Source organism: Gorilla gorilla, chromosome Y (genome assembly GCF_029281585.2).
Source record: "Gorilla gorilla gorilla isolate KB3781 chromosome Y, NHGRI_mGorGor1-v2.1_pri, whole genome shotgun sequence".
NCBI lineage: Eukaryota > Metazoa > Chordata > Mammalia > Primates > Hominidae > Gorilla > Gorilla gorilla.
The window spans coordinates 54,716,569-54,728,618 of NC_073248.2; positions in this window are offsets into that span (position 1 = coordinate 54,716,569).

Here is a 12,050-nt window from a genome sequence, read left to right on the forward strand (position 1 = left end):
TATTTACAGTATATAATATATATTTAGTGTTCTTTCATACTTTATGTACAGTATATAATACATATGTTGTGTAATTTGATATTTTATGTACAGTATATTATTTATTTTTTGAAGTTTGATATTTTATGTACAGTATAAACTATATATTTTGAGAAATGTGATATTTTGTGTACAGTATATAATATATATGTAGTGTACTGTCATATTTTATGTATAGTATATAATAAATATTTGGTGAAATTTGATATTTTATGTACAGTATATAATATATATTTGGTGAAATTTGATATTTTATGTACAGTATGTAATATATATTTGTTGAAATTTATATTTTATGTACAATATATAATGCATATTTAGTGTTCTTTCATAATTTATGTACAGTATATAATACATATTTTGTGTAATTTTATATTTTATGTACAGTGTATTATATATTTTTTGAAGTTTGATATTTTATGTACAGTATATACTATATATTTGGTGAAATGTGATATTTCGTGTACAGTATATAATATATATGTAGTGTACTGTCATATTTTATGTATAGTATATAATACATATTTGGTGAAATTTGATATTTTATGTAAAGTATATAATATATATTTGGTGAAATTTGATATTTTATGTACAGTATGTAATATATATTTGTTGAAATTTATATTTTATGTACGGTATATAATATATATTTAGTGTTCTTTCATACTTTATGTACAGTATATAATACATAGTTTGTGAAATTTGATATTTTATGTATGTTATATAATATCTATGGTGAAAGTTGATATCTTATGTACAGTATATAATATATATGTAGTGTACTTTCATATTTTATGTATAGTATATAATACATATTTGGTGATATTTGATATTTTATGTACAGTATATAATATATATTTGGTGAAATTTGGTATTTTACAGACAGTATGTAATATATATTTGGTGAAATTTGATATTTTATGTACAGTATATAATATATATTTAGTGTTCTTTCATACTTTATGTACAGTATATAATACATATTTTGTGTAATTTGATATTTTATGTACAGTATATTATATATTTTTTGAATTTTGATATTTTATGTACAGTATAAACTATATATTTGGTGAAATGTGATATTTTGTGTACAGTATATAATATATAAGTAGTGTACTTTCATATTTTATGTATAGTATATAATACATATTTGGTGAAATTTGATATTTTATGTACAGTATATAATATATATCTGATGAAATTTGATATTTTATGTACAGTATGTAATATATATTTGTTGAAATTTATATTTTATGTACAGTATATAATGCATATTTAGTGTTCTTTCATAATTTATGTACAGTATATAATACATAGTTTGTGAAATTTGATATTTTATGTACAGTATATAATATATATTTAGTGTTCTTTCATACTTTCTGTACAGTATATAATACATATTTTGTGTAATTTTATATTTTATGTACAGTGTATTATATATTTTTTGAAGTTTGATATTTTATGTACAGTATATACTATATATTTGGTGAAATGTGATATTTCGTGTACAGTATATAATATATATGTAGTGTACTGTCATATTTTATGTATAGTATATAATACATATTTGGTGAAATTTGATATTTTATGTACAGTATATAATATATATTTGGTGAAATTTGATATTTTATGTACAGTATGTAATATATATTTGTTGAAATTTATATTTTATGTACGGTATATAATATATATTTAGTGTTCTTTCATACTTTATGTACAGTATATAATACATAGTTTGTGAAATTTGATATTTTATGTATGTTATATAATATCTATGGTGAAATTTGATATCTTATGTACAGTATATAATATATATGTAGTGTACTTTCATATTTTATGTATAGTATATAATACATATTTGGTGATATTTGATATTTTATGTACAGTATATAATATATATTTGGTGAAATTTGGTATTTTACAGACAGTATGTAATATATATTTGGTGAATTTTGATATTTTATGTACAGTATATAATATATATTTAGTGTTCTTTCATACTTTATGTACAGTATATAATACATATTTTGTGTAATTTGATATTTTATGTACAGTATATTATATATTTTTTGAATTTTGATATTTTATGTACAGTATAAACTATATATTTGGTGAAATGTGATATTTTGTGTACAGTATATAATATATAAGTAGTGTACTTTCATATTTTATGTATAGTATATAATACATATTTGGTGAAATTTGATATTTTATGTACAGTATATAATATATATCTGGTGAAATTTGATATTTTATGTACAGTATGTAATATATATTTGTTGAAATTTATATTTTATGTACAGTATATAATGCATATTTAGTGTTCTTTCATAATTTATGTACAGTATATAATACATAGTTTGTGAAATTTGATATTTTATGTACAGTATATAATATATATTTAGTGTTCTTTCATACTTTCTGTACAGTATATAATACATATTTTGTGTAATTTTATATTTTATGTACAGTGTATTATATATTTTTTGAAGTTTGATATTTTATGTACAGTATATACTATATATTTGGTGAAATGTGATATTTCGTGTACAGTATATAATATATATGTAGTGTACTGTCATATTTTATGTATAGTATATAATACATATTTGGTGAAATTTGATAATTTATGTACAGTATATAATATATATTTGGTGAAATTTGATATTTTATGTACAGTATGTAATATATATTTGTTGAAATTTATATTTTATGTACAGTATATAATATATATTTAGTGTTCTTTCATACTTTATGTACAGGATATAATACATAGTTTGTGAAATTTGATATTTTATGTATGTTATATAATATCTATGGTGAAATGTGATATTTCGTGTACAGTATATAATATATAAGTAGTGTACTTTCATATTTTATGTATAGTATATAATACATATTTGGTGAAATTTGATATTTTATGTACAGTATATAATATATATCTGGTGAAATTTGATATTTTATGTACAGTATGTAATATATATTTGTTGAAATTTATATTTTATGTACAGTATATAATGCATATTTAGTGTTCTTTCATACTTTATGTACAGTATATAATACATAGTTTGTGAAATTTGATATTTTATGTACAGTATATAATATATATTTAGTGTTCTTTCATACTTTCTGTACAGTATATAATACATATTTTGTGTTATTTGATATTTTATGTACAGTATATTATATATTTTTTGAAGTTTGATATTTTATGTACAGTATAAACTATATATTTTGTGAAATGTGATATTTCGTGTACAGTATATAATATATATGTAGTGTACTTTCATATTTTATGTATAGTATATAATACATATTTGGTTAAATTAGATATTTAATGTACAGTATATAATGCATATTTAGTGTTCTTTCATACTTTATGTACAGTATATAATACATATTTTGTGTAATTTGATATTTTATGTACAGTATATTTTATATTTTTTGAAGTTTGATATTTTATGTACAGTATAAACTATGTATTTGGTGAACTGTGATATTTCATGTACAGTGTATAATATATATGTAGTGTACTTTCATGTTTTATGTATAGTATATAATACATATTTGGTGAAATTTTATATTTTATGTACAGTATATAATATATATTTGGTGAAATTTGATATTTTATGTACAGTATTTAATACATATTTGGTGAAATTTGATATTTTATGTACAGTATATAATATATATTTAGTGTTCTTTCATACTTTATGTACAGTACATAATACATAGTTTGTGAAATTTGATATTTTATGTACAGTATATAATGTATATTTGGTGAAATTTGATATTAAACATACAGAATGTAATATATATTTGTTGAAATTTGATATTTTATTTACAGTATATAATATATATTTAGTGTTCTTTCATACTTTATGTACAGTATATAATACATATGTTGTGTAATTTGATATTTTATGTACAGTATATTATATATTTTTTGAAGTTTGATATTTTATGTACAGTATAAACTATATATTTTGTGAAATGTGATATTTCGTGTACAGTATATAATATATATGTAGTGTACTGTCATATTTTATGTATAGTATATAATACATATTTGGTGAAATTTTATATTTTATGTACAGTATATAATATATATTTGGTGAAATTTGATATTTTATGTACAGTATGTAATATATATTTGTTGAAATTTATATTTTATGTACAGTATATAATATATATTTAGTGTTCTTTCATACTTTATGTACAGTATATAATACATAGTTTGTGAAATTTGATATTTTATGTATGTTATATAATATCTATGGTGAAATTTGATATCTTATGTACAGTATATAATATATATGTAGTGTACTTTCATATTTTATGTATAGTATATAATACATATTTGGTGATATTTGATATTTTATGTACAGTATATAATATATATTTGGTGAAATTTGATATTTTACATAAAGTATGTAATACATATTTGGTGAAATTTGATATTTTATGTACAGTATATAATATATATTTAGTGTTCTTTCAGACTTTATGTACAGTATATAATACATATTTTGTGTAATTTGATATTTTATGTACAGTATATTATATATTTTTTGAATTTTGATATTTTATGTACAGTATAAACTATATATTTGGTGAAATGTGATATTTCATGTACAGTATATAATATATAAGTAGTGTACCTTCATATTTTATGTATAGTATATAATACATATTTGGTGAAATTTGATATTTTATGTACAGTATATAATATATATCTGGTGAAATTTGATATTTTATGTACAGTATGTAATATATATTTGTTGAAATTTATATTTTATGTACAGTATATAATGAATATTTAGTGTTCTTTCATAATTTATGTACAGTATATAATACATAGTTTGTGAAATTTGATATTTTATGTACAGTATATAATATATATTTAGTGTTCTTTCATACTTTCTGTACAGTATATAATACATATTTTGTGTAATTTTATATTTTATGTACAGTGTATTATATATTTTTTGAAGTTTGATATTTTATGTACAGTATATACTATATATTTGGTGAAATGTGATATTTCATGTACAGTATATAATATATATGTAGTGTACTGTCATATTTTATGTATAGCATATAATACATATTTGGTGAAATTTGATATTTTATGTAGAGTATATAATATATATTTGGTGAAATTTGATATTTTATGTACAGTGTGTAATATATATTTGTTGAAATTTATATTTTATGTACAGTATATAATATATATTTAGTGTTCTTTCATACTTTATGTACAGTATATAATACATAGTTTGTGAAATTTGATATTTTATGTATGTTATATAATATCTATGGTGAAATTTGATATCTTATGTACAGTATATAATATATATGTAGTGTACTTTCATATTTTATGTATAGTATATAATACATATTTGGTGATATTTGATATTTTATGTACAGTATATAATATATATTTGGTGAAATTTGATATTTTACATAAAGTATGTAATACATATTTGGTGAAATTTGATATTTTATGTACAGTATATAATATATATTTAGTGTTCTTTCAGACTTTATGTACAGTATATAATACATATTTTGTGTAATTTGATATTTTATGTACAGTATATTATATATTTTTTGAATTTTGATACTTTATGTACAGTAGAAACTATATATTTGGTGAAATGTGATATTTCGTGTACAGTATATAATATATAAGTAGTGTACTTTCATATTTTATGTATAGTATATAATACATATTTGGTGAAATTTGATATTTTATGTACAGTATATAATATATATCTGGTGAAATTTGATATTTTATGTACAGTATGTAATATATATTTGTTGAAATTTATATTTTATGTACAGTATATAATGCATATTTAGTGTTCTTTCATACTTTATGTACAGTATATAATACATAGTTTGTGAAATTTGATATTTTATGTACAGTATATAATATATATTTAGTGTTCTTTCATACTTTCTGTACAGTATATAATACATATTTTGTGTAATTTGATATTTTATGTACAGTATATTATATATTTTTTGAAGTTTGATATTTTATGTACAGTATAAACTATATATTTTGTGAAATGTGATATTTCGTGTACAGTATATAATATATATGTAGTGTACTTTCATATTTTATTTATAGTATATGATACATATTTGGTTAAATTAGATATTTAATGTACAGTATATAATACATATTTAGTGTTCTTTCATACTTTATGTACAGTATATAATACATATTTTGTGTAATTTGATATTTTATGTACAGTGTATTTTATATTTTTTGAAGTTTGATATTTTATGTACAGTAAAAACTATGTATTTGGTGAACTGTGATATTTCGTGTACAGTATATAATATATATGTAGTGTACTGTCATATTTTATGTATAGTATATAATACATATTTGGTGAAGTTTGATATCTTGTGTACAGTATATAATATATATTTGGTGAAATTTGATATTTTATTTACAGTATGTAATATATATTTGGTGAAATTTGATATTTTATGTACAGTATATAATATATATATAGTGTTCTTTCATACTTTTTGTACAGAGTATAATACATATTTTGTGAAATTTCATATTTTATATACGTCATATAACATATATGGAGAAATTTGATATTTTATATACAGTATATAATATACATGTAGTGTACTTTCATATTTCATGTATAGTATTTAATACATATTAGGTGAAATTTGATATTTTATGTACAGTATATAATATATATTTGGTGAAATTTGATATATTACAGACAGTATGTAATATATATTTGGTGAAATTTGATATTTTTTGTACAGTATATAATATATATTTAGTGTTCTTTCATACTTTCTGTACAGTATGTAATACATATTTTGTGTAATTTGATATTATATGTACAGTATATTATATATTTTTTGAAGTTTGATATTTTATGTACAGTATAAACTATATATTTGGTGAAATGTGATATTTCATGTACAGTGTATAATATATATGTAGTGTACTTTCATGTTTTATGTATAGTATATAATACATATTTGGTTAAATTTTATATTTTATGTACAGTATGTAATATATATTTGGTGAAATTTGATATTTTATGTACAGTATTTAATACATATTTGGTGAAATTTGATATTTTATGTACAGTATATAATATATATTTAGTGTTCTTTCATACTTTATGTACAGTACATAATACATAGTTTGTGAAATTTGATATTTTATGTACAGTATATAATGTATATTTGGTGAAATTTGATATTAAACATACAGAATGTAATATATATTTGTTGAAATTTGATATTTTATTTACAGTATATAATATATATTTAGTGTACTTTCATACTTTATGTACAGTATATAATACATATGTTGTGTAATTTGATATTTTATTTACAGTATATTATATATTTTTTGAAGTTTGATATTTTATGTACAGTATAAACTATATATTTTGTGAAATGTGATATTTCGTGTACAGTATATAATATATATGTAGTGTACTGTCATATTTTATGTATAGTATATAATAAATATTTGGTGAAATTTGATATTTTATGTACAGTATATAATATATATTTGGTGAAATTTGATATTTTATGTACAGTATATAATATATATTTGTTGAAATTTATATTTTATGTACAGTATATAATATATATTTAGTGTTCTTTCATACTTTATGTACAGTATATAATACATAGTTTGTGAAATTTGATATTTTATGTATGTTATATAATATCTATGGTGAAATTTGATATCTTATGTACAGTATATAATATGTATTTAGTGTTCTTTCAGACTTTATGTACAGTATATAATACATATTTTGTGTAATTTGATATTTTATGTACAGTATATTATATATTTTTTGAATTTTGATATTTTATGTACAGTATAAACTATATATTTGGTGAAATGTGATATTTCGTGTACAGTATATAATATATAAGTAGTGTACTTTCATATTTTATGTATAGTATATAATACATATTTGGTGAAATTTGATATTTTATGTACAGTATATAATATATATCTGGTGAAATTTGATATTTTATGTACAGTATGTAATATATATTTGTTGAAATTTATATTTTATGTACAGTATGTAATGCATATTTAGTGTTCTTTCATACTTTATGTACAGTATATAATACATAGTTTGTGAAATTTGATATTTTATGTACACTATATAATATATATTTAGTGTTCTTTCATACTTTCTGTACAGTATATAATACATATTTTGTGTAATTTGATATTTTATGTACAGTATATTATATATTTTTTGAAGTTTGATATTTTATGTACAGTATAAACTATATATTTTGTGAAATGTGATATTTCGTGTACAGTATATAATATATATGTAGTGTACTTTCATATTTTATGTATAGTATATAATACATATTTGGTTAAATTAGATATTTAATGTACAGTATATAATACATATTTAGTGTTCTTTCATACTTTATGTACAGTATATAATACATATTTTGTTTAATTTGATATTTTATGTACAGTATATTTTATATTTTTTGAAGTTTGATATTTTATGTACAGTATAAACTATGTATTTGGTGAACTGTGATATTTCATGTACAGTGTATAATATATATGTAGTGTACTTTCATGTTTTATGTATAGTATATAATACATATTTGGTGAAATTTTATATTTTATGTACAGTATATAATATATATTTGGTGAAATTTGATATTTTATGTACAGTATTTAATACATATTTGGTGAAATTTGATATTTTCTGTACAGTATATAATATATATTTAGTGTTCTTTCATACTTTATGTACAGTACATAATACATAGTTTGTGAAATTTGATATTTTATGTACAGTATATAATGTATATTTGGTGAAATTTGATATTAAACATACAGAATGTAATATATATTTGTTGAAATTTGATATTTTATTTACAGTATATAATATATATTTAGTGTTCTTTCATATTTTATGTACAGTATATAATACATATGTTGTGTAATTTGATATTTTATGTACAGTATATTATATATTTTTTGAAGTTTGATATTTTATGTACAGTATAAACTATATATTTTGTGAAATGTGATATTTCGTGTACAGTATATAATATATATGTAGTGTACTGTCATATTTTATGTATAGTATATAATACATATTTGGTGAAATTTTATATTTTATGTACAGTATATAATATATATTTGGTGAAATTTGATATTTTATGTACAGTATGTAATATATATTTGTTGAAATTTATATTTTATGTACTGTATATAATATATATTTAGTGTTCTTTCATACTTTATGTACAGTATATAATACATAGTTTGTGAAATTTGATATTTTATGTATGTTATATAATATCTATGGTGAAATTTGATATCTTATGTACAGTATATAATATATATGTAGTGTACTTTCATATTTTATGTATAGTATATAATACATATTTGGTGATATTTGATATTTTATGTACAGTATATAATATATATTTGGTGAAATTTGATATTTTACATAATGTATGTAATACATATTTGGTGAAATTTGATATTTTATGTACAGTATATAATATATATTTAGTGTTCTTTCAGACTTTATGTACAGTATATAATACATATTTTGTGTAATTTGATACTTTATGTACAGTATATTATATATTTTTTGAATTTTGATATTTTATGTACAGTATAAACTATATATTTGGTGAAATGTGATATTTCATGTACAGTATATAATATATAAGTAGTGTACCTTCATATTTTATGTATAGTATATAATACATATTTGGTGAAATTTGATATTTTATGTACAGTATATAATATATATCTGGTGAAATTTGATATTTTATGTACAGTATGTAATATATATTTGTTGAAATTTATATTTTATGTAAGGTATATAATGCATATTTAGTGTTCTTTCATAATTTATGTACAGTATATAATACATAGTTTGTGAAATTTGATATTTTATGTACAGTATATAATATATATTTAGTGTTCTTTCATACTTTCTGTACAGTATATAATACATATTTTGTGTAATTTTATATTTTATGTACAGTGTATTATATATTTTTTGAAGTTTGATATTTTATGTACAGTATATACTATATATTTGGTGAAATGTGATATTTCGTGTACAGTATATAATATATATGTAGTGTACTGTCATATTTTATGTATAGTATATAATACATATTTGGTGAAATTTGATATTTTAGGTACAGTATATAATGTATATTTGGTGAAATTTGATATTAAACATACAAAATGTAATATATATTTGTTGAAATTTGATATTTTATTTACAGTATATAATATATATTTAGTGTTCTTTCATACTTTATGTACAGTATATAATACATATGTTGTGTAATTTGATATTTTATGTACAGTATATTATATATTTTTTGAAGTTTGATATTTTATGTACAGTATAAACTATATATTTTGTGAAATGTGATATTTCGTGTACAGTATATAATATATATGTAGTGTACTGTCATATTTTATGTATAGTATATAATACATATTTGGTGAAATTTGATATTTTATGTACAGTATATAATATATATTTGGTGAAATTTGATATTTTATGTACAGTATGTAATATATATTTGTTGAAATTTATATTTTATGTACTGTATATAATATATATTTAGTGTTCTTTCATACTTTATGTACAGTATATAATACATAGTTTGTGAAATTTGATATTTTATGTATGTTATATAATATCTATGGTGAAATTTGATATCTTATGTACAGTATATAATATATATGTAGTGTACTTTCATATTTTATGTATAGTATATAATACATATTTGGTGATATTTGATATTTTATGTACAGTATATAATATATATTTGGTGAAATTTGATATTTTACATAAAGTATGTAATACATATTTGGTGAAATTTGATATTTTATGTACAGTATATAATATATATTTAGTGTTCTTTCAGACTTTATGTACAGTATATAATACATATTTTGTGTAATTTGATATTTTATGTACAGTATATGATATATTTTTTGAAGTTTGATACTTTATGTACAGTATAAACTATATATTTGTTGAAATGTGATATTTCGTGTACAGTATATAATATATAAGTAGTGTACTTTCATATTTTATGTATAGTATATAATACATATTTGGTGAAATTTGATATTTTATGTACAGTATATAATATATATCTGGTGAAATTTGATATTTTATGTACAGTATGTAATATATATTTGTTGAAATTTATATGTTATGTACAGTATATAATGCATATTTAGTGTTCTTTCATACTTTATGTACAGTATATAATACATAGTTTGTGAAATTTGATATTTTATGTACAGTATATAATATATATTTAGTGTTCTTTCATACTTTCTGTACAGTATATAATACATATTTTGTGTAATTTGATATTTTATGTACAGTATATTATATATTTTTTGAAGTTTGATATTTTATGTACAGTATAAACTATATATTTTGTGAAATGTGATATTTCGTGTACAGTATATAATATATATGTAGTGTACTTTCATATTTTATTTATAGTATATGATACAGATATGGTTAAATTAGATATTTAATGTACAGTATATAATACATATTTAGTGTTCTTTCATACTTTATGTACAGTATATAATACATATTTTGTGTAATTTGATATTTTATGTACAGTGTATTTTATATTTTTTGAAGTTTGATATTTTATGTACAGTAAAAACTATGTATTTGGTGAACTGTGATATTTCGTGTACAGTATATAATATATATGTAGTGTACTGTCATATTTTATGTATAGTATATAATACATATTTGGTGAAGTTTGATATCTTGTGTACAGTATATAATATATATTTGGTGAAATTTGATATTTTATGTACAGTATGTAATATATATTTGGTGAAATTTGATATTTTATGTACAGTATATAATATATATATAGTGTTCTTTCATACTTTTTGTACAGAGTATAATACATATTTTGTGAAATTTCATATT